General features: G+C 36.7%; 1 protein-coding gene across 3 annotated transcripts in view; it reads left to right on the forward strand.

Moving 5' to 3' along the window:
- Positions 1–24617, forward strand: part of ZNF804B (zinc finger protein 804B) — a 516223-nt gene that overhangs the window by 460633 nt on the left and 30973 nt on the right. For 2 of the 3 annotated variants that reach the window (XM_045052350.1, XM_045052349.1), the window contains exon 1: positions 20513–20766. The exons of the other annotated variant lie outside the window; for it this stretch is intronic. The gene's annotated coding sequence lies outside the window, so the exon portion shown is untranslated. Of the gene's footprint in view, positions 1–20512; positions 20767–24617 lie in introns of those variants that run through there. 3 annotated transcript variants of the gene reach the window in all.

The following is a 24617-nucleotide window of genomic DNA, read 5'->3' on the forward strand; positions in this document are numbered from 1 at the left end:
GCCCCAGAAAACTAATGCAGATCCCTCCTCCGTGAATATTCACAATATCAGTAGCGGCAGAAAACACTGCCTCCTACTTAACAGAGGAAATCAAGACTGGAACACACAAGCTTCTTCAATTTCATCATTTGTGAATGTATTTTTATCTATATCCATACCTACCTCCTTTGTCCCTCTTTTTTAAAAAAAAAATTTTTAATGTTTATTGATTTTTGAGAGAGACAGAGTGCGAGCAGGGGAGGGGCAGAGAGAGAGGGAGACACAGAATGCGAAGCAGGCTCCAGGCTCCAGGCTCCAAGCTGTCAGCACAGACCCCGTTGTGGGGCTAGAACTCACAAACCGTGAGATAATGACCTGAGCTGAAGTCGGTCGCTCAACCGACTAAGCCACCCAGGCGCCCCTCTCCTTTGTCCCTCTTAATGTTGAAAGCTAGTTTTGTATTAGTAACCCTCTTTCACTTCCTCCTTTGCTTTACTAACTGACCCAACTTTATAATCTAATAGAGATTTTCCTTTTGCATATAAACATCGCCAAGCCTCCTCCAAAATAATAATAATCTTAATAATAATAATCATAATGAAAAAAGAAAAACAAAACAAAATGAAACAACCAAAAAAACTTCCTTCAGGTTTGACACATCATCTTCCAACATCTGTCCTACATTCTGTTTCTCTTTCAGGACCAGTTTTTGAGAGAGAGTAGCCTGAACTCACTGTCCTTTCTGTATCATATCTCAACCTAATGCAGTCTGTCTCTGGAGCCCAACACACCTCTGAAAGCTAATGGTGCCAGTGCCTTTCACGTTCCCAAAGCCTAAATATGCTTTCACTTTTGATTCTTATTTCAATTGACCTGGCTTTAGACTCTGACCACTGCCCTTCAGTGTAGAAATTCAATCTCTAGTCAGCCTCCCCTTGTGTTTCTGCTGTTGGCTAACTGTCCCCTCTTGAGCACATAGAAGCTTCTTTCCCCCAGATCCTCCTTAAATATCAGGAGTTTTATTTAAGTTTCCATCTTTCTTTCTCTTGTCTTCCCACATTACATGATCTCCGGGTGACCTCATCCATACCCATGATTTTTCTTAAGTTTTTACACGGGTGACTCTGAAATATGTCCTGTTAAGTTGGAGTTTGTTTTGGAGCTTCAGTCCTGAACATCTAAGTGACCCCACATATCTAATTAGGGTGATCCAAGGACATTCCAACTTTGACATTTATCTTTGATATCCACCTATCTGTACTCTAAACCTGTTACTCTCTTACCTGTTTTAGTGAACACACTATTCAAAAAATCAAAAAACAGAATATTGTCAGCATCAAGAGGCTCTTTGTGTGCCCTCCCATATCATATCTTTGTACCTAATTAAGCAGTTATTTTATTCTTGTGTGTGGGATATAAAATTGTATCTAGAATGATAAAATAGTTTTCATCTCAATCACCATTTCCTAGTGATTGGTAGGCACTGCCTAAAGAACAGGGTTGGGAAGCATAGTGAGGTGACCTCCAGAGTCAGAAGAAAGACTGCTGTGATTGATGATGGACAAAATGGCAAGGCTGCGGAGAAGAGCATCTGTCCCTGAGTCCGTTTTCCAGGAGCATGGAATAAAAGTCAGAGGACAAAGTGTGTTTATATGTTTGTGATTTGGGATAAATTATTATAGTAAATAATAAATGAGCACAAAAAGGACGTTTTAGGCAATGGAAACAAAATCAGAAAGGAGTGCCGTGGAATTGAGGTGATAATAAGGAGAAACTCAAAGCTTAATGTGCATAGAGCTGAAGCTCATGTTCAAGTGCGGTTGATGGGAGAAACTCAGGTTGATCCCTAATTGGTGAAGGTTATACATGCCAACTTAAACAGTTTGTATTTAAACCAATACAAAATGATCAAATCCTGTCTTTTCTTGTATTGCTGGAATTTATTTTTTATTCCATTTAAGTTTACCTAAAACAAAAACTTGTATAATTATAAGAATAAAATGATACAATGTTAATAATGATTCTGCTAAGAAAACCAAAACATTGTGTGAAAATACAAATTATTTTTCCACTTTAATTAAGAAATAGGAACAACAGGAGTAATACATCTCTGTCTGCAGTGTCACCCACCATCTGCTTGGGCCTTGACCCCTGGCAGTAGTTGCCGGCAGAGATGGAAACCGGCCTTGCAGTGGGTGAAGCTACATTAATTTTCACTAGGGCCTCAGCGTAAGTTCCCGAACTGCAATCCTTTTAGGGAGAGACCTCTGGTCACTCCATTCTATCGCAGACATCTCGACTAATGGAAGAAGTGATGGTATTATGGATTCTCTACAGCCATGAGCACAATTGATGCAAGTATAATACCATTGTCTACGCTTAGATTTTTTTCCTCCCCCTATTTGTCAGAGGATTTGAGGTTTCCAAATAGATTCTTGAAGATGTCAGTCAGGGCTTTCACTGACCTCTGGAATAGGGCCACTTCTATTCCTCCGCTGAGCAACTTGCCTATTTGTCTTTAACAAGCCACCAGAATAGCTGTCCTAACACCCCTGTCACTGCTGTTTCTGATATTGCCAGTCTGGCCGCAAGGTTGACTTATTTTCTCTCTTTTCCCATCCTCACACAGCTCATGATAAAGGTTATATTTACATTTCAGAATTTTGACTCTCTGCCCTGCCAGATGTTAATGTGTATTATAAATAATATGAACTCCCAAATTTGTAAGTAGTATTGACTATAAGTAAATATCCCTCAGTAAGAACTATAGGAGGGCTATGTATCTATGATCCTTTACAGGGACAAAGATGCAGATATAACAATTATAATATGCTTTTGTTTAACATAGAGTTCTGCATATGAAACCAAAGTGGCAAGTATACTCCAAGTAACTCTGAAGTTCCTCTTGTACGAATCACTACCCCACAGATGTTATCTTAATATGGACCTGTTAGTTAACTTCAAGGTGAACTCTGTTTTTACTTTGAGGAATTAGACTTGGTACTTCATTTGTCACTTTACCCATACATCCTTTCTCATTGTTTATTTGGCCCCAAAATTATTGGTTTTTGGAAAAGCAGCATTTTCATCAGATGTATTATTTTAAAAAATATAGTGAACAGGTGAGACAGTGGCTCAAAAATTTGATAATACTGTGTGTGTGTGTGTGTGTGTGTGTGTGTGTGTGTGTATAGTGGGGACAGTGAAAAGTATTTTACCAGACTAAAGCTGCATATACTAAGTTGCACTGATATCTTAAAAATCAATTGTGGGGGGCACCTAGGTGGCTTAGTTGGTTGAGTCCGACTTCAGCTCAGGTCATGATCTCACAGCTCATGAGTTCAAGCCCTGAGTCGGGCTATGTGCTGACAGCTCGGAACCTGGAGCCTGTTTTAAATTCTGTGTCTCCCTCTCTCTCTGCCCCTTCCCTGCTCACACTCTATGTGTGTGTGTGTCTCTCTCTCTCAAAAATAAATAAACATTTAAATAAATTAAAAATCAATTGGAATGGAAATATACTCCTAAATTTGGGGTATTACTTATTTGAAAGAGAATTTTGAAAGGGTTTCAAGACTACTTCTTTCTTAAAGTTATCTCCTTCCTTAGTCTTTATAAATCATATCTATCCTGCATATCTTTGTAACTTGCACCTGCTTTTGAATTATTTTCCTTTGCTCTTCTGCTATCTCTTTATTAAATAAATGTTCTCTAGATTTCTATTTTAGCCCAATATGCAATCTTTGTGCTTGATTAATTTTTTTTGTATATGTGAATATATCTAAATGACAGTAAGAACAAATTCTGTATCTTTTGCTCAGAACAGCACCCTGAAGTACAAACCTGCATTTCCAAATACCTATCAGCAGGAACACATAAAAAAAATTAGACTTTTTATAATTACTTTTAAATCTCTTCCTCTTCCCGTGTTTCTGTCTAATCCCATGACTTTACCAAATTCTCAGTTAGAGCACCTACAAAGATCAGAGCCAGTTTGGTTTTTCTCTTTCTCATCTGCATGTGCAATGCTAGCAATCCCACCTCCGTCTTAGATGTCTTGAGATTCTTTTCCCTACATTCCATCGACGTTGAAACAATTTTGTCATCATGCTCCCTTAAAGTATCCCAGCAACTTCCTGATGTGTCCATACTCTCCTATCTCCCCCATTCCACACAGCAGGCATAATTCTACCTGATTTATTTTTCTACCAGACCAATCTTCTAGGAAACTGAAGATCCTTAAAAACCTTCAATGTGTACCTTTTACTTATAGGATAAGGTTTAAATTCCTTAGTATTAAATTCTTCAATTAGCTATCTTCTCTCATAGTATTTCTCCAGCTGCACATTCCGTATTTCAGCCACCTTGAGGTATCTGCCATACTTCCAATATGTCTTGCTCCTTAGCATCTCCCTATCTTTTCTCATATTGTTTCCTCTACCAGGAACATCCTTCCCCACTGAATTCCTACTCAGTCTTCTAGGTCATAAGACCTAGAAAGTACCTGGCACAGAGTATAATGCATATATATGAATTAGTAATGTTTTTTAAAGTTTATGTATTTATTTGGGGGGGGGTAGAAGGGAGAGGGAGAGAGGTGGGGGAGGGTCAGAGAGAGAGGAAGATAGAGAATCCCAATACAGAGCTTGACACAGAGCTTGAACCTGTGAACCGTGAGATCATGACATGAGTCGGAGTCAAAAGTTGTCCGCTTAACTCACTGAGCCACCCAGGTGCCCTGAGTAACTTCATATTCAATTCATTTTCATTTATTTTCAATTTCATGTGATTCAATTTCATATTTTCTAAAATGGGATAAGAACTTATGCCTTGAGTACCTCACAGGCAAAATGAAGAAGGTTGTTTTTGAAAATCAATTACAATTTATTGCTTAAAATGTACAGTAGTTCCCCCTTATTCATGGTTTTGCTTTCCATAGTTTTAGTCACCCATGGTCCACCTCAGTTTGGACACAGATGATCCTTCTTCTCACATGTCATCAGTAGGTCAGTCGTAGCCCAACACTACATCATAATGCCTACATCATTCACTTCACTTCACCTCATTACCTCACCATTTTGTCATCTCAGATGATCATGAGATAAAGGGGGAAATATAGTACAACAAGATATTTTGAGAGCGAGAGAGACCACATTCACAAGTTTTTATTACAGTGTATTATTATTAATCACCTATTTAATTATTAGTTACTGTTGTCAATCTTTTCTATACCTAATTTATAAATTAAACTTTATCACAGGTATGTATGTGTAGGAAAAAAAACATAGTATATATATAGGGTTCAGTATCATCCAGTTTTAGGTACCCCTGGGGTCTTGGAATAGATCCTCCATGGATAAGGGGGAACTACTGTATGTCTTAACGATGAGGTAATGTGATACATAATGTAGTGAATCTGTACCATACACAAATAGAACAAGAGCCAAAAAAACAAATGTACATATTTATGGTTTAGTTATGGAGATGGTGTTTTTAGTAATTCTAAATACAGGTAATTGAGGTTGAAGGCAGGCTTCAAAACAACAGATACCTTCTCAGTGTATGATTTTTAGCATAGTCCACAAAATAACTATTGAATTTTGTGGCTCTGTATTACTCTATGTCCTGCTATGTTCCTGTCACTCTTAAAATGATCCTTTGAACTTTATTTGTAACACAGCAAGTCTTTGAGAGTTGTGGAAGGAAGAAATTCTTTCATCTTCATTTTTCTCCCTCTCTTAGATTTTAGGTGGAAGGTTTTTGTGGTTGTTTATTTCATTTTTTGTAAAGAAACAATATGTATCCCCTCCACCATAGGATCAAGAAAACGAAGAAGCATTTAATTAACTATCTCAGAACATTGGAAAGGCCAACTCCAATTCCATTTATCCATTCTCCAATTTTTGGACAAATGTTGCACTTATGCTGCCTTCCTGCTTCCTGACACTGTTTGTGAAGCAGAGAAAAACAAATACTGTTAAGTTGATTTTCAAATGCTTGTGTCGCTTTAGGTTTAAAAAATAAAACAGTTCTTTCTTATGATTCTAAAAAATGTTTCAGCTGTTTAAAAGGCAGCTTCTCAGATGTAGATAATTATTTAAAAAGTAATTAATCAGTTTTTATAACAACCCTAAGCACTGTGTCCCCAAAGTAAGCAAAACTCTGCAAGCAATTTTGAGGATGTTTTACTAAAACCAGAGTTTAAAAGAAAAATTCAACTTCAAAGGACAGACGAAAACAGTGACCTCATGCTACTAACTACAAAGAGGCAACATGAGACAATACAGCCATCAAAATGGAAATCATGCCAAGTCTAATGAAAGAAAGGCACTACATTTCTTTTCTTTGTTTCAAAGAATGCTTTCATCAGGATTTCTACTGACATCTCTTGGATTACAGATAAAAGGCAAGTGCAAAAGCCTAGGTGGGGTTATTGATTAAATAAATGTTTCATTTTATTACAATTAATTTCCAACTTGAAATTATTTAAAGTGGTCAGGTTTTAATTCAATATTAGAATATTATCTACATTTAGCCAATTTATAAATATTTGCCGCCAGAAGCTCTCGATTTGCTCAGTTTGATACTTCTCATTTGCAAAGTATAACGTGATTAGGAAATTGACAACTGAAAAAGATAAATGGGACTTAATCTACTATTTCTGGAGTATTTTTCCTATTCACGAAGCTTCCTTTGCCGATCTCACATTGATACCTAGCACATAATAAAGGTTCAAATAGTTAATGTTTCATTGATTTGCAGTTGCATGATGGGTGTTTTGGCTGCTGGATTTACATTTTCCCCAGAGCTCCCATTTAATTCTCATTTCTTAGGTCATCAGTACTTCCAACAAATAAAACATGGAAAAAGAAACAAAACAAAATATTGGCATCTCTCTGAAAAACGATAAAACGTCTTTACATATTTGAGGCAGTTCTTTTTTGTATCACTAAGGTTACATATTCATCTTGAGGAAAGATTTTTTTTCTTCTTAAGTTCTTCACCACATTCTGCACCTCATATTCCAAACAGGGGTCTTCCAAATCTGTGCCTGGGTCAAAAAGAGCAGTCATACTAGAAGTCCGTATTTTATGTGCTCTCCCACTCTGATAGATGACTATTCTACATCATCTCTCTGCTAAAACCTCCAGTGCTACCTCGCCAATCTTCATTCTCAACGGATGACATTTTTTCTATATAAGAAAATAGGTGCACGTAGAGGAGAAATTCCCCCAACTCCTAACACCACACAACCCACCTGCCTGCTTCTGATCACCTCTTCAGCATTGACTCCAGTTATTATGAAAAAGTCTGTACATCCAAAAGTTTTCTGTTAGCTCTTCTCTTTGCCTTTCTTTCCTACTCACCTACTTACTTACTCAAACTTTCCATCCAGGACACTACTGTACCCTGATTTCTCTCCATGCTCACTGACAGCTTGTTTTCTTCTCACTTGAGGATTCTTGCTTATCTCTGAATGTTGGAATGTCCCAGGGCTCAAGCCATAAACTCTTCTCCCTCTTCTATCTTATGTAGTCCCTGGTGATTTTTCCTGGTCTTCTTGAGGTAGGGAATAGAAAATTTCCAGATTTATGGCTTCTCAATGAGCCACTTTCTTGATTCTAGACTGTTATGTTAATTAATAGACTAGTATGGGCATTTGGATTTCCAAAAGGCACCTCAAAATTAAAATGTCCTTAAAAGAGATGAAAAATCTTACTTTTGATCTTTATTCTCAGAAACCCGCTTTTCCTTGAGGCATTCCCTTCTCAGAAAGTAAAGTCCCACTTCCAGCTTGTCGGGCCAAAAATTTTGACTTCTCTCTTTCTCTCGTTGGTCATGAAATCAGGAAAGTGTGTCCCTGTAAAACTATAGCAACTACTTACCACCTTGTTGGCTACCACCCTGGTCTTGTCTAAATAACTGCAATAGCCTTATGACCAGTCTATCTACGTCTGTTCTTGCTTGCCCATCTTCCACTTAGTCTATTTTCAAAAGAATAATCAAATCATTCTTATTATTTGGATCAAAACCCTCCAACTCCTTTGTGTCTGTCTTAAATTAGAAGCCAAGCTGACAAGGTTTTGCCCCCTCCTACTGCTTTCTTTTAACTCATTGCTCTCTTGACACATCCCTCCTAGCTACTCTGTCCTCAGGGCTCTTGCACTTGTAGTTCTCCCTGCCTGGAATGTTCTTGCCCTAATATCTAGGCAGCTGATTCCCCTATTTATTTCAGATCTGCAGTCAAATTCCATCTTTCTCAATAGGACCTTTTTTTTTCTTTTAATGTTTTTTTTTTTTATTTGTTTTTGAGAAAGTGCAAGAGGGGAGGAGCAGAGAGAGGGGGGCAGAGGATCTGAAACAGGCTCTAGGCTCTAGGCTGACAGCAGCAAGCCCAATGTGGGGCTCAGTCTCCCAAACCGTGAGACCATGACCTGAGATGAAGTTGGATTCTCAACAGGCTGAGCCACCCGGGCAGCCCTCAATGGGACTTCTCTCGACTGCCTATTAAATTTGCAACTTATCCCTTTGTTATTTCATATCTCTTGTTTCCTACTTTATTGCTTTTTATATAATTTTTATCATGTTATGCTATATGTTTTAATGATTTATTTATTTATTTTTATCTTCTTCTCACAGAAAGTAAACTCCATGAGGATCGAGATTACTCTTTGTTCCTGTTACTAACACATCTCCACTATCTAAGAAAGCTTACCTGTACCTACTAGGCATTCTAAAAGTTATCTATTGACTTTGTGTAAATTACCCAAATGTGTCCTTATATACTAGCCTGTTTACATAAAAGACTTTGAATATCCTCACATCTAGTATATAGAAGTTGATGATTACATTGCCTTAGGACACAAATTCTCAGAAGGTCTATTGTATTTTTATGGGGGAGATTCACTAAAACATAAACACTAACTAATCTCAAACTTACCACAAAATATTTATTTCTGAGAGTACAATACAATTGAACACTCTGAGGTTAATTAAAATTATATTATACAACCTATTTTATGTATGTTTCAAGAGAAAAAAAGTAAATATATTTTGACAGTCAAAATAAAATCCTAATAATTTAACCCAATAGTTATAATAGAATTTGAGGCTCTTTGAAAAGACATTTGATTATAACATAGTACCCCTTTAATTGGACATTTGACCATATTTAAATTAATTTTGAAATTAACTGGCATTAAAATATTTGGAAACTTATCCTTTTTTAAGTTTATTTATTTATTTTTGAGAGAGAGACAGAGAGAGTGAGCTGGGAGGGGCAGAGAGAGAGGGAGAGAGAATCCCAAGGAGGTTCTGCACTGTCAGCATGGAGCCTGATGTGGGGCTCAAACTCATAAACTGTGGGATCAGGACCTGAGCTGAAACCAAGAGTCAGATGCCTAACTGACTGAGCCACCCAGGCGCTCCAAGAACTTATCATTTTGAAACTTTATTGTGTATTTGTATTTCGTATGGATCCACAGATGTTGCAACACCCCTCAGAGTCTTTTTATACTTCAATCTGTTGAACAGTATAGATAGAATTCTCTAAATCACAAAAACAGTGTTTATAAGTTGTTTTTTCATCCTCCTGAAAAATGTTATATCTGTGTTTTAGTGTATATGTGTGTGTGTTTGGACTATATGTATCCTAAATTTGCTTGCATAGGCACATAGAAATGTGTAGTCAAATAATGTAAGATAATTTTGGTTGGTTGTCAAATTTAATTAACTTTTTTGCTTAGTACTAATGTGTGCAAGTATGTGTGTATGTATGTGTGTATGTGTTATCAGTCATATGTGATGGTAAATCCAACATCAGAAACGTATACAGGAGAATTTTTGCAAGATGCTTCTGTTTCAGTATCTATGATATAGTATCTAATTGTTGTCCAACCATTAATGCCTTGTAGTAAACTTTAAAAATATCTTGACTCTCTGCATCTTTGACTTCATGATTGATGTTAAAAATTTAATGGCAGAATTGTGTCCTGTGTAAGCTAATCATATATCTTGGTGCTCATGGATTTGTATTGTAGAATATATTTCTTTAAGGGATACTTTGTTAAGGTCTGCATAGTATTATGATAGCTATAATTGATAGGTTGGCATGGTTATAAATTTCTTATCCAAGTTGAGTTTCAAATGTTAATTACTAATCTTTTATTTGGCTATTAGGGGAGAAAATATAATAGCTGTGTATTATTTTTTTTAATGTGAGAATCTCAGAAACTTCTGGAGAACTGAATCTCACCAGTATTTTCTTAAATGATATGACAATGTTTTATTTTTGTAATTTAAAAAAAATTTAATGTTTATTTGTTTTTGCAGAGAGAGAGAGAGAGAGAGAGAGCATGAGTAGGGAGAGGCAGAGAGAGACACACACAGAACTTGAAGCAGGCTCCAGGCTCTGCACTGTCAGCACAGAGCCTGATGCGGGGCTCAAACTCATGAACTGTGAGATCATAACCTGAGCCAAAGTCGGCCGCTCAACTGACTGAGCCACCCAGGCACCCCAAACTCTGATAATGTTTTAAATGCACATAACTAATGCTAAGTTACAGTGGAACGCCTAAGGATATATATCTGACCTTCATGTGAATGTCAACCAGGATAATTTGTGAAAATTCATACTCATTTTTCCACAGTTTAATATAATTAAAGACCACAAGTCAATAAAATCAACTAGAATCCCTTGTATAGATGCCATAGTAGGTCTAGGTTATGACACAACACTCTGCTTCAAATATATGGCAATGCCAAGCACAATGTGCACATAGACAACACCAATAACAAGTGATATAGCAAGGTTCTAAATGAAATTAATATCTCTGTAGACTAGAATTAGACCAGAAACACAAAGGTGACATACCTGCTAGGTCATGGGTGGTGCTAACGCAAGCAGAAATATTTCCACAATTGTAAAGAGTAATGCAATCCACTCAGATGGAGCCTGAAACTCCCTGCTTGAAATACAGCCCTGAGGTAGGCTTCCTCATGCAAGAAAAGTGTCAAAGGGATTGCAAAAATATAACACAAACAGTGACAAAACACAAACTATGGCTATTGCTTTTAACAAGCTGTTAGCCAGGGGTGCTCCCAAACCAATCACTAGCAACGGTGCATGTCCATGTGCCTGTCACAATGCAAAGACCACAATGGAACAGAAAAGCCAGTTGCTACCTCAAGACCTGATTAGCCTGGAGAACACAGGGACAGGTCACTTAAGAAATGAAGAAAAGAAAGAGTTGACAAAAACAAAGAAAACAACAACAAACACAAAGGCTTTTCTCTCCCAGCAAGCCTCAAAATAAAATGCCCAAAGCATCAAGAAATGAAATGATAAGTATAGTAGACTGAATAGTTGTCCCCCAAAATATCAGGTGTTCATCCCTGCAACCAGTAATGGCAACCTTATTTGTATTAAAAAAAAATCTTTGCAGATATGTTCAAGTTAGTATCTTGAAATGCATTATTGCTGACATTATCCTGCATTACCAGGATTGGCTTTCATGCAAGTATATGTATCCTTCTAAGGGAAGTCAGTGAGATGGGATGACACAAGAAAAGAGCTTCCTTTCTTGTGTCATCAGAGAGCCAGAGATGGAAGTGATGTAGCCACAAGCCAAGGAAGGCTGGCAGGCCACCAAAAGCTAGAAGAGGCAAGGAGCATGTTCTCCCCTAGACCCTCTGAGGTGATTTGGACCCTCTCAACACCTTGATTTCAGATCCATGGAATTGATGGCTGACTTCCAGCTGTCAGAATTCTAAGAGAATATATTGCTGTTGTTATAAACCACCATGTTTGTAGTGGTTTTTAACAGTAGCCGCAGGAAACTAATACAATAAAGACACAGCTAAAAACATAAATCAGAACAGGAAATTAAAGGAAATTAATTTTACTGAGATTTTCTGGTCTTTTCTATTGTTGGTGGACACAATGACCTTGCCAAATTTCTGCTGCAAGGTTGTAACCTAAGCAGAAGCCAGAAATCTATTGTAGATTTTAATTCAAAAAGTTTTTGGAAATAGTTGCATTTTGCCCTCACAAGTGAATGCTAATTTAACCAAGTATAAAATTTGAGTTTTAAAATCATCTTCCCTCAGACCATTTGAAATGCTGTTTGCTCCATTGTAGCCTAGAAACCGATTTTGATCATGAGAAGTGTGTTTTCTCAGGTTCTTCTGTGTGAAGAGTTTCATGGTACTAATTTTCCCCAACTATTTGACTATTCTTGGCAGTATATAATTTTTGCATTTGAGAATTCCTGCCGACTGGTCTGTGGTTGGTAGTTCAATGTGTCTTAGTCCGCCTCTGGTAATTATGTAGATACCGTGTGTTACTATCTGAGGATTCTGATCATTTTTAGCTTCAAAGTGAGAACTTCTTGCTTCTCCTGAGAGTCGGTAGCTCTCTGGGCTCATTTTTACACCTCTGCTGTCATTGGCTGCACCCTGTCCTTGATGTAGGAACACATATCACTTCCGCCCACTGTTCAGTACAAGATGTTGGGCAACACAGTTGCTGAAAATGCAGTTTGGCAGTGACTCACTTTCAAAACTCTCTTGTTGACTCCGACTTTGCATATGACCTGCAGATTTTCTCACCTTGAAGGTCATTTTTTTTCTGCACGTGCTCCTGTTACCCACTGAATGATTTCTCTCCATTTCTCATCTTCCTGAAGTGGTCAAAATAGTCCCTTAATAGGGCTTTTTACTTGTTTATTTGGCTTCCACTCTTATCAATAATTTAGCATTTTATAAAATTACATTTCTCTCGTTTCACTGGATTTGGGGCAGAATGAAAAACAGATTATGTTAACAGTATGCAAATTTGAATCAGTCTCAAGGTTTTTAAACCATATAATTTGTTTACAATAAATATTGGCTTTTTCAGAACACTAAGCTTTCTTGTTTATTAAATCAATTAATATTTTTAAATTGGACTATTCAGGATAAAACAAACAAGACTCTGGGCGTATTGATATCATCTTACTTTATCTAGATTTCCATTCTTTTTTCCCTGAACTTTTTCATCTAATTTTCAGTGTTAAAAGCTATATGCTTCGTGATAGTCAGGGGCTAAAAATAAAATATATTTTAGGATATACTAACTGAGGGTATACCTCTAATTAGGGAATCTTTGGATGTCCAAAACTCTCTGTAACTTTTTTGAGCCACAGAATTTCTCCTTATTAAGCGGTTGGCCCAAGATTCCTGTCTCATACATTAAATGAGGAGAGCATGGGTTTCTGTTTTAAACTATTTTACTATTGATTTGTTCTGTACATACTTTGTTAAGAAATCATTTAAGAGTCAAATATGACTAGTTGTAGCTTTTATTGCTTTGCATTAACTAACAGCTATGTGTGTAAACAATACACACTTAACATAGCTCTTAAATTGTTCATATTTCCATATAATCTAAATCTTTTAATACCATTGTATTAGTATATTAGCAGCCAGTTTCTTTGGCTGGCCAAGTTACAGTTTCAATTATATTATTCAATTAGTATTATAAAAAATACTAGCACTATGTTTTAATTCCCCTTTTATATAACTCATTTTGAATGGTCTTTTACTAAGTTCAACTAATTGGACACATGCTATCCTGAAGTAATAAAATTAGACATACGTGTGTTTCTTTGTGTTGTGTTGTTGACATGTTTTCTCTTTAGGAGCTACAAATTATTTCCAGAGGCAACTGGTCTTCATATTTAAGTGGTTAATGATCATTTACTATTAATTATTCTGAGGTACAGTCATCAACCTTGAAATATATTCTCCCAAATTAATTGTTCACTTCAATCATACATTAGTTTGGGAAACCCAGCTGTAAGATTAAGCACAGTCCTCAGAATATTGTCTGAGATTCTGTTATGTCTGTGATAAGTAGATTATAAAATAGTTCCTAAAAGGGTTAGGCTCACATTAATTCTGCCATATTTTATATATGCTATAGAACTCTGAATTTTAATTGCATATTTATTATTTATTTTCTTGATGTGTGTGGGGATTTTGTTTTAACATAATTCAAATTTAGAAGAATAGCACAAAGACATCCCATAGGTCTCAGATTCACCGTTTCTTTCTATTTCTCTATAGTATTTATTAACTTTTTTTCTCCATAGAAATACAGATGTGGCTTTTTAAAAATTATTTTTTAATGTTTATTTATTTTTGAGAGGGGGGGAAGGGCAGAGAGAGAGGGAGACACAGCATCTGAAGCAGGCTCCAGACTCTGAGCTGTCAGCGCAGAGCCCGATGTGGAGCTCGAACCCATGAACCATGAGATCATGACCTGAGCTGAAGTCAGACACTCAACTGACTGAGCCACTCAGGTGCCCCAGATGTGATTTTTTAAATCATTTGAAAATAATTTGGAGATCCCATGCCCCTTTAACTCTAAATACTTCAGTGTGCATTTTCTAAGAGTAAAGATACTATCTCACATAAACATTGAAGAGTTACAAAGTCAGGAAATTTAAGACTGATATCAACGCTAATTTCCAATCCCCTATGTCTCTTTAGTCTCCTCTGATTTGAAATACTGCTAATATGTGCCCTATTTGTTCAGTTATTTCCTAGGTAATATTTTCACATGCATATTTAATGAGTTTTACAAATGTCTGTATCTCTGTAATCAGCACTATTATAAAGATCTAAAACATTTCCATCATCTCAGCTCTCTTTATAAGTGGAAACATATAGTATGTGTTGTTTTTTGTTTGGCTTCCTGAGCTCAGTGCAATGACTCTGTAATAGATCTATGTTTTCTTAGGTACCAGTTGTTTATAATCTATATTACTGAAGAGTATTTCATTATATATATATATATATATATATATATATATATATGTATACGTGTGTGTGTGCGTATATATATATATATATATATATATATATGAAGTGAAATACTCTTCAGTTATATGTACAATTTGTCCATTCTCCTGTTGAGTGCAATTTAAATTGGAAACCGTCTTCTCTCTACTTTGGACTTTTATGATACAGCTACCTTGAAATTTTTGGTACAAGTTTTATCACACTTTATATATATATGTACTTTTATTTCTTTTGAGTAAATATTTAAGAATGAAATGGCTGTATTGTATAGTAAATATGTGCTTAATTTTACAAAAAACAGGAAAAACTGTTTTCAAAGTGGTAGGTTCATTTTACATTCCTACCGGTTATGTATGAGAGTGGCCAGTTCTAGAACAGGTTAAAAACATAAATCTAAGAAGTGATTTGTTTTGGAATTGGGGTAATTCCAGAGCAACTACTTAAGAAAATAATGGATTAGACTTGGGCACCCTTCTGGCTCATTTTCACAGAAAATACTCCTATACCTTGATAAAAGTACTAATCAGATTTCTCAAATTTCATAATAAATATTCAGCCCTTCTTTCTACCTCTCTGTTTTTCAAAGCTTATGAGCTACCAATTACATAAATTACTAGCACTGTACATTCTTGTCTAAGATCTTAAGAGTTAATTGTCTGCTTTCCAGTTTTTATGTCAAGCTTAAATGACGCAATTAATATTCAAGAAAGATGGTCTTTTGACCAACTATTCATATGTTACTCTAGGAGTTCTGTTATTTCATATTATCGGGTTAGACAACCCCAACACCAGGTATCTGGAACATATTATTTTACCACCATAAAATTGATTTGGTTTTTCATTAACAATTTAAAATAAAGTCTTAATTTTTTTTCTTGCTGTTTTGAGATTGAAACTTTGTTGCTTTTTTATTTTGCTTTATTGAAAGATAACTGAAATATAGCACTGCATAAGTTCAAGGTGTACAATGTAAATCTGACACACACATATATATGGTTTAATGTTTACCCCAATGAGGTTAGTTAACAGTCTTCACATAATTACCAGTATGTTGTTGTTAAAGTGAGAGCATTAAGGCTGTACTTAATAGCAACTTTGAAGTATACATATAGCATTATCAACTTTAATCATCATGCTGTACATTAGCTTTCCAGAATATCTTACATCTGAAAGTTTGTACACTTTGTGTAAGGCCACTGTAGTTTCTCCACCCCTCAGCCCCCAGAAACCACCATTGTACCATTTTTATGAGTTTAACAGTTTTTGATTCTGTATGTGGTAGGATCATACACTATTTGTCTTTCTCTGACTTATCTCACTTAGCATAATGCCCTCAAGGTGTATCCATGTTTTGACGAATGGCAGGGTTTCCTTTTGTAAGGGCTGAATAATCCATTTTAGATACACACAACGTTTTCTTTGTCCATTCATCAGTCAGCAGACACTTAGGTTGGTTCCATGTATTGGCTATTATGAATAATGCTGCCATGAACATGTGAGTATAGATATCTCTTCAAGATAATGATTTCTATTCTTCAGATGTATACAAAGTAGTGATATTGCTGGATTATACGGAACTTTTATTTTTAAGTTTCTGAGGAATCTCCATACTCTTTTCCATAGCAGCTGTGCCAATTTACTTTCCCACTGATAGTGCACAAGGGCTCCCTTTTTTTCCACGCCCTTGCCAACACTTATTATTTCTTGTATTTTTGATAATAGCCATTCTAACAGGTGTGAAGTGTTATCTCATTGCAGTTTTGATAATTGTAATTAGTAATGGTGATACTTAGTATCTGATAATTAGTAATGGTGAACATCTTTTCACACTTGTTGGCCTTTTGAATGTCTTTTTTGGTATAATATCTATTCAAATCCTCTGCCCATTATTTTTCATTCTTTTGCTATTGAGTTTTATATGTTCCTTATATATTTTGGATATTAATCCTTTATGAGATGAATGCTTTACAAGTATTTTCTGCCACTCCATAGATTGTCTTTTTGTCTCACTGATTGTTTCTTTGGGTACCTGGAAGCTTTTTAGTTTGATGTGGTCCCATTTCATTTTTCCTTGTGTTGGCTGTGCTTTGGTATTGTATTAAAAACATCATTGCCAAGACCAATGTTAAGGAGCTTCTCCCCGTGTTTTCTTCTAGGAGTTGTGATTTTAGGTCTTACATTTAAGACCTCAATCAATTTCAAGGTAATTTTTGTGAATGGCATAAGACAGGAATCCAATTTTGTTATTTTGCATGTGAATATATGGTTTCCCCAAAACCATATATCAAAGACACTATTCTTTCCCCATTGAGTATTCTTGGCTACTTTGTCAAATACTAGTTTGACAAAATACTTTGTCAAATACCAAATACAGACATGGGTTTTTCTGGGTCCTGGATTCTGTTCCATCCATTTATGGAACTGTGTGCATTTGATCATCTTCCTCCTCATCACGTTTGAGTCTGTTTTTATGCCAGTAACATAATATTTTAATTGCTATAGTTTCATAATATAGTTTGAAATCAGGAAGTATGATGCCTCCAGCTTTGTTCATTCTCAAGAATGCTTTGGCTATGTGGGGTCTTTTTGTTGTTCCATATGAACTTTATGATGGTTTTTTTCTATTTCTGTGTAAAATGACATTGGAATTTTGATAAGGATTGCATTGACTCTATAGATGGCTTTGGGTAGTATGGGCATTTTAATGATGTTAACTCTTCTGATCTGTGAACACAAAAGTTATTTAAGTGTTCTGCTTTCCTCATCGTCTTATAGTTTTTGGCCTATAAATCTTTCATTTCGTGACTGCTCTTGGTAACCCCTCTTTCTTCCCCCTTATTCCTAGCTAGCTCTGTACGTCTCAGCTATGCTGGGAAAACTGCCCACTCATGGTGCTCTCTATTTGGGAGGGACTCCTTCTAGCTAAGGTTTCCCTTCTCACTGAGCAATGACAGCTTGGGGATAGGATGATGCAAGCAAAATGAAGCTGTCTTCCTTCTCTTTTTGCACAGTTATTCTCAAAGTATTTTGTTCTACCATGTTGCTGACATTTCTTAGGTAGACTCTAGAACTCTCCCAGAGCCTTTTAAAAAATGTTTGTGTATTTATTTATTTATTTATTTGAAGAGAGAGAGAGAGAGATTGAGAGAATGTGAGTGGTGAAGGGTCAGAGAGAGAGAGAGAGAGAGAATGAGAATATGAAGCAGGCTCCAAGCTATCAGCATGGAGCCCGAAGTGGAGCTTGCTCTCTTGAACTGTGAGATCATGATCTGAGCCAAAATCAAGAGTCGAACACTCAACCTACTGAGCCACCCAGGTTCCCCATCTACAGCTATTTTTGTTCTTGCATGGCTATCTAACTGTTGATCTTTGGAAGGGGGTTAGAGGCCGAGGTCTCCCATCTGGATGATGTCACTCTTGAAATCTGTATTGATCTTTACAGTGGAAATATTTGCTTCTTCCTCCTTTCTAGGATTCTAATTTCTGATTCTGCTTTAAGTTTTATTCATATATGACAAGTGAAAGCATTTTCAGAAGAAGTGAGCTATATTTTTAAACCGTCAAAATCAAATGTGAAAAAAAAAACCTCTCCAATATAATAACAGTAACAACAAAACTCAGCTGCATAATTTAGAGTACATTTCAGCAATTTGCTCATTTTGGGAGTATCTAGTTTTCATTTTGGATTACATACCTCTGACGCGACTCACTGCTCTCAAGTCCCCAGCACCTAAAATAATGTTTTAAGTTGAAAGTTAACTGCTTCCTCCCTTTCAGCTCTTAAAAATAAGTGTATCAATCTATTTACAACATCTCCTTCTCATTATGATAAGAATAGAGGCACTCATTTAATTACACCATTAATGGCCTTAACCAAAAAACATAAACAGAATATCTCATTGAAATAAATAATTGGTTTTAGTAACAGCAGTCTCAAGAGTGCAATAGGTTTCTAGTTGGTGAGTAATCTCCCAACACCTCATTCTGCGTGCAAAGTATTCCTCTCTGCTAGGCCCTCACCCCACAGCCACTTATTTTTATGTGAGGATACCATCATGTCCTGCTTGGTTAGTTTCCTTGTCTGCAGTCTTCCCTACCCCTCTCCCCCTCTTATACACTAGTACCCTTCATGTTTCTAAAATGCAATCATGGTCACACTCCTCTGCTGAAAACATTTCATTACCTTGCTTCTCATAAACCACTGAACAGTTCAAAATAAAGCCTAACCTCATCATATTGGCTTTAAAAGCCCTGCATATCCCAATAACCACTCCTATCTTATCTCTTACCTTCACCTACTTTTTGTCCTTACTCTACTTGAATCTATATTTTAGCCTTATAGGTCTTCTTCTCTTATGTATAGATCTTTGTGTATGTTCTTCCCTTGATCCGGAACACCGTACAGCAGCTTTCACTCTTTATAGGTTAAAGAATGCTCTTCCTCTGGATGTACTAAAACAGTTTGGAAGCTGTTTTAAATGATCAGTTAGGTTAAACCTCTCTGATAGCATAGTCCTAGATTCTAAAGATGAGAATACATTGACCATCTAAGAAGAGTTGAGCATAGTTCACCAAGGGCATGGTTCCTGAATTGAGAAAGATTATGGAGTATTTAAATAATAGAAAGAAGTCAGTATAGCTGAAGAGCAATAGGATGTGGGGACCATGACAGGGAGAATAACAGAGAATGAAGCTGGAAAAGTACAGACTGTCTAAATCACGTATAGTATTTGTTAGTGTTCTTAAACCCAGTTTCAATGTGCGTAGGGAGGGCTCCCCAATTTCCAACATTTCAACAAGCATTGCTTAATACACCTACAATTCAGCTCAATTCTGACACTCTCTATCCAGAGGTGACATCAGCCTTCTTGAATTGAGGGTTCAGTTCTACAAGACTGTCCCCACATACTTCAGACAAGGTTGTATGAACCTAAGACTAGATTGTTAGCTGTGTTTCTGACTGGCTACAGATTGGACATTCTCATGACCCCCTGACACTAATCACAGGTGCAGGTTGTTACCTGTTCTTCTGACCAGTTGGCTATAAATCAGAGGTTTCCATAACCTCTCTGTTAGAGTAGCTCACAGAACCCAGAGAACATTTTACTTACTAGAAACTGGTTTATTATAAAAGGATTTAACCTAGGAACAGCTAGATGGAGGAGATGCATAAGGCAATGTTTGAGGAAGGTTGCAAAGCTCCCATGCCCTCTCTAGCTGTGCCATTTTCCTAAGCTCCATGTGTTCACCAACCCATAACCTCTTAGAACCCTTTCCTTTTAGGGTTTTATGGAAGTTTCATTGCATAGGCAATTAATTAAATTAATTATTGATTAAATAATTGACCATTGGGGGACGCATGGGTGGCTCAGTTGGTTGAGTGGCCAACTTCAGCTCAGCCCATATCTCATGGTTTGTGGGTTTGAGCCCTGCATTGGGCTCTGTGCTGACAACTCAGAGCCTGGAGCCTGCTTCGGATTCTGTGTCTCACTCTCTCTGCCTTTCTGCCACTTGTGTTCTCTCTCTCTCTCTCTCTCTCTCTCTCTCTCTCTCTCTCTCTCAAAAATAAATAAACATTAAAAAAATAAAAAAAATAATTGACCATTAGCACTTGATTCTATCTCTGTCCTTCTCTCCTCTCCAGAGGTCAGGTGGGGGGGGGGGGACTGAATGTTCCAACCTCTGGATTCTGTGGTTAGTTCTCCTGGCAACCAGCTCCCATCCTTAGGTGAAGCCCAAAAGTAACTTCATGTATATAACAAAAGATAGCTTTGTCACTCTCAACACAGGAAACTCAAAGATTTAGGGAGCTGTGCGCCAGAAACTGTGGATGAACACCAAATGCATATTTCTTATAAATAACAATATCACAGTATGACAGACCTTTCTAATGATTTTGGATTTTAGTCTCAGATCACTTCAAAACCACTGATAACTTTTAATCAGGTAAGAGGGTTAATCTGAAAGATTTTTTGAACTGACTGCTCTGTTTGCTTTGTGACCCATGGATAGATGTAAGGGAGGGTGAAATTGGCAGTTTTGAGACTAGCTAGAAAGTTATTATGCTCTACAGGATATGATGATGACTGGGTTAAGGTGAAAGCACCAGAGACAAAAAACTAACTATTAATATAGGCTATAATTTAGAGGTAGAGTCAAATAGGACTTTGTGATGCATAGGGAGTTGAGAAAAATTGCCTTGCATTTAGATAGAGAATTTCAGAGAATGGCATTTTTCTACATTTTTTTTTCTAAAATAAATGATAGAAAAGAAACAGTAATAGATATCCTAAGCTTCTACTCACTTACTTTGACAGCTTTTCACCTTATTAGTTTAGCTGATCTCTTGGCTACACAGTTCATTCATTCATGAGTGTCTGCAAGATGCTTATTATTTACATCAACTAAACAAAGTGGACTGCAGTAGATGATCTTGACAGGACAGTGCAATAGTTTCATGAGATTTTTATGACTCAGTATTTTCTCCTCCCAGATTGGACATTCTATTCACTACCATCATACTTTCCTCAAGAATTATTTCACTTAATTTTTCTCCTTCTTATCATGGTTTTCATGACCCACCATGCTCAGGACTAGATTGATCTTTTTGGTTTGGTCTCTTTCTTCTCCTTGTGCATCCCATGTTTCAGCTAAAAATAGCTCCTCTGTGTTCCTTGAGTACTCCAGAATGTTCCCATCCTCTTGTCTGCTCCTATAGTCTTCCAAGTGACATATTAGAATACCATCTCTCTAAAAACATTCTACCAGCATCAGGGCTTGGCATGACAGTAATGCACAGTGATTAGGAGAACTAGTTTAAGAAATACGGGTCAGAATCATGCCTCTATTACTTAGACATGTGGTCTCCAGCAAGTCCTTATCGTCTCTAAGAGCCATTTACTCTTCCTTTAAGATGGGGAAAATAATAGAGTCTACTTATAGTGTTGCTCTAAAAATGAAATGACATATGGGGCGCCTGGGTGGCGCAGTCGGTTAAGCGTCCGACTTCAGCCAGGTCACGATCTCGCGGTCTGTGAGTTCGAGCCCCGCGTCAGGCTCTGGGCTGATGGCTCAGAGCCTGGAGCCTGTTTCTGATACTGTGTCTCCCTCTCTCTCTGCCCCTCCCCCGTTCATGCTCTGTCTCTCTCTGTCCCAAAAATAAATAAACGTTGAAAAAAAAAATTAAAAAAAAAAAATGAAATGACATAATGCATGAACACATTTCATAACAGTGTCAACATAAATTAGGCACTAAATTAATGGTAGATATCAATATCTTTATCAATGCTCACTTCAAATGCTGTAACTCTATGTGAAAAACTCATGACATAATAGTTTGAGTTATTACCTTGAATATGATGTCACATGTTAAAACTGTTTGTACATATATATGTGTATATACATGAATACATATACGTATAAATGACCAAAAATAAATAATGTTTTATATTTTCACTATCATAACAATAGGTCTACATCTCTTGAGTACTTAGCACATTCCACTGTGCATTAGGAGTGTGTATGTACCAGGGTGCCTGAGTGGATCAGTTGGCTAAGCGTCCAGCTTCAACTCAGGTCATGATCTCATAGCTCATGAGTTCAAGCCCCACATCAGGCTCTGTGCTGACAGCTCAGAGCCTGGATCCTCCTTCCGATTCTGTTTCCCTCTCTCTCTGCTCCTCTTCTGCTTGCACTCTGTCTCTCTCTCACTCAAAAATAAATAAACATTTAAAAAATAAAAATAGATTGTGTATGTAACAAGCACACGATAATTTCCTGTGCTGAACTTTTTCTCCTCTGCCTTATATGCAATTTTTAGAGAACTTGCTTGTGTCCTTTTCTCACATTGTTTATACCTGCAACTCTTGCTAAATGCAAGTTAAGCCACAGCTCTCACCCACTCTGTCCAAGGTAATTGGGATTTGGATAGATCTATGGCCTTAGTTTTTTCAGGTACATTCTTAGAAATCAGAGTCAGAGGATCTGTCACTTTGGGGCATGGTACAGCTAGTTTAGACTGGCCATACTAGGTCTAATATATTCCAAAATAGAGACAGGCATGCTGGACAGAGACAGAATAATGCCATTTGTGTGCCCACAGAAGGGATGCAATCTTCTATTGACAGATAAAATAATCTCAGTTCATAGCTTTTTTGTTCCTGTGTTATTCCATTGTTTAGTCTACCTACACTTTCCAGGTCTTGGAGTAAGATACTTTGTACCCTTCCAAGAAATCATCCCTAGTTTTAGTATTTTCTGTTGCTAATAAGTAAACCATTCTTGATGGAGACCATGTGCATATCTCCTTTCTCTTTGCATGCTCTTTGCTGTGTGTCATATTTTCATCTCTCATCCACAACACCTCGCCAATTGCCTCACACAGAATAGCACTAACAGTCAAGACATGCTCAGTTATTTTTACCACTTCTTGAGAATCTTGAATTTAACACCATATTGCTAACAGTACTGGATTAGGCTTATTTAAAAGTGAATTCAAACTAAATTCTTTTGAGAAATTCAGTAGCATTGAGATTTTCTCTTAAGACCTACTGGATTATGGTAAACCTGAGTTGGGAATTATTAAATTGGACTGAAGTATAGTAAAGAAAATAACTGGCTTTACTTATGGTAAGTTGCATGCATTTGGAAAAAAAAACACAAAGATACTTCCTGGATCGTAATTGTACCCTGGTAAATAATAATTTTTCTGAAGCTGATTTGCATTGTAGAGGTTTCATTTGTTAACCAAGGAAAAAGCAGATGTTTCTATGTTGCTGGCACAGAAACATTCTAAATTTCAGATGCTAAATCCCAAATGAACATTTCAAAGCTTTCATGGGTGTATGTTTTATAAAATACAGTTTATGTAGAGTAGAAAATATGACTTTCAAAATATGGTTGAAAAGTCCTGGTGATGACAATGTCATGATTCTAAGGGAGGGTTAATGAAAAGCTGCAAAGTACATAAAGATTCTGTCGGAGAAATAGTGTATAGGCGTTCCCAGCTAGGGCTTGAGAGGGAGGCGGCTATATTCCATAAAGTCTATAATACTAAATTCTATAAAACTGACCGTTAGTTATATAATTCTCAGCAACTTACTCAGCATCTCTTAGACTCAATTTTCTCATGTAAAAAAGTGGGGTATGGGTACAAATTGTACTTAAAAGCTTTTGGGGATAGTGAATCAGATTGTTGAAGTAAAGGGCTTACCAGAATGCCTGACATGTAAAAATCTTGTAATTCATGGGCCTTCTTGTTGTTTTGTTGTAGTTATTATAGACAGATTTTCATCTGATTTCACTTGTTCCATGGCTCTGATAAGAATTGGGTGGAAAAGAGTATAAAATTGCATGTAGGACAAATTTATATTTATAAATAAGTGATGCATAATCACTGAAAGGGCAAACACCAAAATGTTGATAGATATCTTTGTTAATAAGTAAAGGTAATGCATATTCTTAATTCTTTCTACATGCATTTTCCAAACTTGCCATTGACCAAGATGGCCTTAACGTTCCCCTAAGCTTGATTAAACGTTAGACAGGTTTCCTTCTGACTTTAGGCCCCTGAATGCCCTTTTCTTAGAGAACTAACTTTAGAAAACTTGCAGTTGTAAATTCTTTCTGTCACTTAGAGATGTAAATCTTCCACAATCCAGAATGCCTCCCTCAGGCCATGGGAGTTGTGCCTTTGAAATGTATTTATTGAACTCCTATCTCTCAGTCTCTGTGGGTACATAGGAAACTAACTTCAAGAAGGGACAATTAGCAAACACAGAAGGCCTAATCACATTGAT

This window comes from Felis catus, chromosome A2 (genome assembly GCF_018350175.1).
Source record: "Felis catus isolate Fca126 chromosome A2, F.catus_Fca126_mat1.0, whole genome shotgun sequence".
NCBI lineage: Eukaryota > Metazoa > Chordata > Mammalia > Carnivora > Felidae > Felis > Felis catus.